Raw genomic sequence first — 5,134 nt, 5'->3', positions numbered from 1 at the left:
CTCCGCCTCCTGTGTTCAGTGATTCTCCTGCGTCAGCCTCCCGAGCAGCTGGGATTACAGGCGCCCGCCACCACGCCCAGCTAATTTTTGTATTTTTAGTAGAGACGAGGTTTCACCAGGTTGGCCAGGCTGGTCTCGAACTCCTGACCTCAGGTGATCCACCCGCCTTGGCCTCCCAAACTGCTGGGATTACAGGTATGAGCCAACGCGCCCGGCCTGAGAACGGTTTCAAGGAAGAGGCATGCGCATGAAACAATTATAAATCGCTGAAACTCCCAAATTCAATATTCGCGGGAAGGCGCAGCCGCAATAAAAAGCCGGGAGGGTTTATGGGTGCGGATGCTGAGCCCAAAACCCAAGCGTGGAATAATCCGCCGGCGGGAGGTTGGGTGGGGGGTGGTGGCTCTTGAAGTTACGCTTGAGCTAGAGCTCTTTGTGACGCAACCTGGCGGTGCGGGCAGCTGGCTGCGCGTGTGCAGAGCTCGCACAAAAGGCCTTACTTAGGTTGCGCAGGCGCCCGCTGGCCAGAGTCGCAGAGGGTCCGCGTTTGCAGTCCAGCGACCCCGTGGGTGCTGTTTTTGCGAGGACTGTTTGTCCTCATAACTCTGGGAGGGCCACAGGGACCTTGGCGAGCTGCGGGCTGCCATCCAGAGCCGTGAGTGGTTCGCTGAATCTCCGCACCGCCGCTGAAGCTTGCAGGCTGGCCGCCTCCGCTGTGTGAGAAGTCGGAGGAGGTGGAGCGGAAGCGGCCGCCGCAATTTCCTTTCCTCCACGTTGGCTCTCAGCCTTCCCCAAGGTCCGGGGTGCCGACAGCTGCTGTTCAAGACAGCTTTGGGGGTGCGGTCGCTGGACGAGAAGGTGTTGGGTGTTGGAGTCGCCGGGGAGGGTGCATCCGCCCGGTTTTTGTTCCGTGTGGGGGCGGTGCGGGCCGGGGGGCACCGCGGAGGCGGAGGACAGCTTAATTGGCCCTCTCAGGTCTGGTCCTCTTCCCTGCCTTGCATTTTTGTTTCAACGCCGGACCGCGTATAAGAGACCATGATGTTGGACACCGAAGGTGGAAAGGGGATTCGTGGTGAAGGTCTGGGGCTTGCCCTGGTCTTGCTCGGCAGATGAAGTCCAGAGGTTTTTTTCCGGTGAGTTAGAACTAGGTCGCGGGAGTTCGAGGCCGGGGCGGGCGGGCGGGCAGCCGGGGCGCCCTTTGGCGAGGCGCGGGCGACTGCACTCACCGCTGTGTCGCTCGCGCCCGGCCGGCCGCTGTTACGCAATGGAAATTTCGAAAGCCCCGCCCGTCCTCCTGGCCTTTGAGAGTGCGGCACATCTGGCAGACTTTTTCTTTACTTACCTGTGAACACCAGCTTTTCTTTTATGGGTGTCTTTTTTTCTTCTGAGTTGGAGTCTCTTGTCACCCAGGCTGGAGGGCAGTGGGGCGATCTCGGCTCACTGCAACCTCCGCCTCCTGGGTTCAAGCGATTCTTCTGCCTCAGCCTCCCGAGTAGCTGGGACTAGAGGCGCGCACTACCACGCCCGGCTGATTTTTGTATTTTTGGTAGAGAGGGTGTTTCACCATGTTGGCCAGGCTGGTCTCGAACTTCTGACCTCAAGTGATTCGCCCACCTCGGTTTCCCAAAATGCTGGGATTACAGGGGTGAGCCACCGCGACTGGCCCGGTGTCTTATTTCGAGAGGATAAATTGTCGTAGGTGGGATTTCCTCCTCAATCTTGAGAAAACCTCCGAGTAATTAGACAAATAATAGTAATGTTTTGCAGCGTCTTGAAATGTAACATCTTGTTTCTAGTTTTGATGTTTCCTTGAAAAGGAGCATTCTTCGGAAAGTTAAAATGTCACGTCTTAATTTCAGTTTTCCTAATCAAGATTTGGTAATTGAAGAGTGTTTGCTCATTTAGTACAGTTGAAGACACTAAAGCCCAGGGAAGTTTTTTTGCAGTACATAGGTTTCCTGAGTATTTTCTATCAGAATGTCCTTGTTCCCATTATTAGACTGGAAAAAAGAAATCAGACAGATAAAATTCTATTTGGATGAAATTGATAGCTTTTGGCAAGACGTTTGTAGTATTGACTTAACTATGTGAGTTTAGTGTCAGTAACGGAAAACGACCTGTAAAACAAGAACCAAGTACACTGGAAGCCACCTTGCAGGGGGCAACACTGGGTTTGGCTTCAGCCCTGCAACTTGGAGCATTTTAGCTTGGTAACACTGATCCCCTTTGAGGTGAGTATTGGGCCTGTAAATTGGATTTGAATGAGGAACCGCAATGTGGCTGCTGGTAAGGTAAAACTGACAAATGCGCCAGAGCAAAACAACTCGCAATGAAGTATGTTTGCTGTAAAGTCACAAAGTCTAGGCTTGATAATGTTCCGAGAAATTAATAAAAGATGTGTGATGTAGACGTGAGTAGCAAGGACTTGAGAGGAATTCATTCTGAAACTGCTTTGAATATTGGATGTTGTTGATGGGTTGGAAACGTATCACCTTGGGAGTGAGGTTTTTTTTTTTTATTGGAGTTCTAGGAGTTGGTAATATCGTGGTCATTATATATAGGCTGAAGGGGTGGCCTGCCCCTCCACACCTGTGGATGTTTCTCTTGTTAGGTGGAACAAGAGACTTGAGAAAAGAAATAAGACACAGAGACAAAAGTATAGAGAAAGAAAAAGTGGGCCCAAGGGAGTCCGGCGCTCAGTATACAGAAGACCCGGGCCAGCACCTGTCTCTGAGTTCCCTCTGTATTTATTGATTGTTATCTTTACCATCTTAGAAAAAGGGAAGTGGCAGGATAATAGGATCATTATAGGGAGAAGGTACATATTAATAAAGATCACTGTGACATGAATAAGGAAAAATGCTGTGCCTTGATAGGCATATGCAAACATCTCCATAAACCTTTTTAGTGCATGAAGAGCAGCATTGCCGCTAGCACGTCCCACCTTCAGCCGTAAGGTGGTTTTCTCCTTTCTCAGTAAACAACATACAATCACCGAGATGTTCCATTGCCCAGGGACGGGCAGGAGACAGATGCTTTTCTCTATCTCAACTGCCAAGAGGCTTTCTTTCCTCTTACACTAGTCCTCCTCAGCACAGACCCTTCACGGGTGTCCCCCGGGTGTCAGGCTGGGGGACGATTAGGTCTTTCCCTTCCCACGAGGCCGTATTTCAGACTATCATATAGGGATAAACCTTGGACAATACCTAGCTTTCCTAGGCAGAGGTCCCTGTGACCTTCCGCATGTATATGTCCCTGGATACGTGAGATTAAGAGAATGGTGATTACTTTTAACCAGCAAGCTGCCTTCAGGCACTTGTTTAACAAAGCACATCCTGCACAGCCCAAAATCCATTAAACCTTGAGTCACCACAGCACATGTCTTGCAAGGACAGGGTTGGGGGTGGGGTCACAGATTAACAGCATCTCAAATACAGAACAAAATGGAGTCTCTTATGTCTACTTCTTTCTATATAGACACAGTAATAGTCTGATCTGTCTTTTCCCCACAATAGGCTTCACAAGTTACATAATTTGTAGTGGGGACATGGAATAGACATTTCATCTGTGTCACCCAGAGGTGGTTTTAGGTTTTAAATTCTGTATTAACGGTTGTTTTCTTTCCAGACTGCAAAATTCAAAATGGGGAAGAAGGTATAACAGCACTGGCAGAAGAGCTGGCTTTGAGAGGATGAGGCGTGATGGTTATGGTGGAGGTATGTGAGGATTTGCAAGGTTCGGCAAGTAGTGTGTTCCTTTGTCTTGGTGTTTTATTTGATTGATTGTACTTTGTCTTTCAGGGTATGGAGGCTAGGACGATTACAATGGCTATAATGATGGCTATGGATTTGGGTTAGATTTGGAAGAGGTAAGGTAAAAATTGAATTTCTCTGTTGAAGGATGCTTACACTGTTGTTCATCTGGACCTCAATTACTGTTTTTCAGGAATGTCTGATCACAGATACAGGGATGGTGGCTGTACTTTCCAGAGCACAACAGGACACTGTATGCATGCGTGGATTACATTACAGAGCTACTGACAATGAGACATGCATGGATTACCTTACAGAGCTCCTGAGAATGACATTTATAATGTAAGTGTAAGATGAACTCACAAGTCAATATTTCAGTATGGCAGTAAAAGTCTGAGCCTTATTCTATAAAGTGAGCACTACGTTAGAAATTTTGGTTTTATTGTAACATTAGAAAGTTGATTTAACTCTTGGAAATGCCTTGTGTTGTAGTTTTTTTCACCGCTCAATCCTGAGAGAGTACACATTGAAATTGGTCCTGATGGCAGAGTAACTGGTGAAGCAGATGTCGAGTTTGCAACTCATGAAGATGCTGTGGCAGCTGTGTCAAAAGACAAAGCAAATATGCGGAAGTGTGATTGAGCATTTGTGGGTTCTTAACAGGTGATTATGTGACTAACGTTTACAATTGAGAAATAGAAAAATAATATATGAGAAGTTTCCTCTCCAGTAATAGATTAATTCTTGGAGGATGGGGGGCAGTGTGTTGAAGCAGGTTTGGATTTTTAAAATTAGTATAACAAGGATTTGTGATACGCACATCTTGAAGTATATATCCTTAATTGACAAGATAGATGAATATGTAAAGGCTAGAGTTTGGAGTTAAAGTAGATGACCTAAGAGAAGTAGCTAGAATTTTCTTTGCCAAAGTATTTGAAGTTCACAGATCTGCTTGTTTAAAAACTTTATAGAGGCCGGGCGCGGTGGCTCAAGCCTGTAATCCCAGCACTTTGGGAGGCCGAGGCGGGTGGATCCCGAGGTCAGGAGATCGAGACCATCCTGGTTAACACGGTGAAATCCCGTCTCTACTAAAAATACAAAAAACTAGCCGGGCGAGGTGGCGGGCGCCTGTAGTCCCAGCTACTCGGGAGGCTGAGGCAGGAGAATGGCATGAACCCGGGGGCGGGGGGCCGGAGCTTGCAGTGAGCTGAGATCCGGTCACTGCACTCCAGCCTGGGCGACAGAGCGAGACTCCGTCTCAAAAAAAAAAAAAAAAAAGTGCTTATCCTGTTTTGTTTCACCAACAAACATTTTCAAACTTTTTTTCTCATTTCAGAACACAGATATGTAGAACTCTTCTTGAATTCTACAGCAGGAGCAAG

The 5,134-nt window shown here is 47.8% G+C and overlaps 1 long non-coding RNA gene across 1 annotated transcript; it reads left to right on the top strand.

Annotated features, from left to right (window-relative positions):
* The first annotated feature begins 466 nt into the window (after positions 1–466).
* On the top strand, positions 467–4,734 carry LOC116418976. The gene is made up of 5 exons (XR_004229222.1): positions 467–1,133; positions 3,628–3,716; positions 3,801–3,868; positions 3,946–4,094; positions 4,245–4,734. It is a non-coding gene; the product is annotated as an uncharacterized LOC116418976 (long non-coding RNA).
* Positions 4,735–5,134: the final 400 nt, after the last annotated feature.

This window comes from Piliocolobus tephrosceles, chromosome 11 (genome assembly GCF_002776525.5).
Source record: "Piliocolobus tephrosceles isolate RC106 chromosome 11, ASM277652v3, whole genome shotgun sequence".
Lineage (NCBI taxonomy): Eukaryota > Metazoa > Chordata > Mammalia > Primates > Cercopithecidae > Piliocolobus > Piliocolobus tephrosceles.
This window is presented reverse-complemented; position numbering and strand designations above follow the sequence as displayed.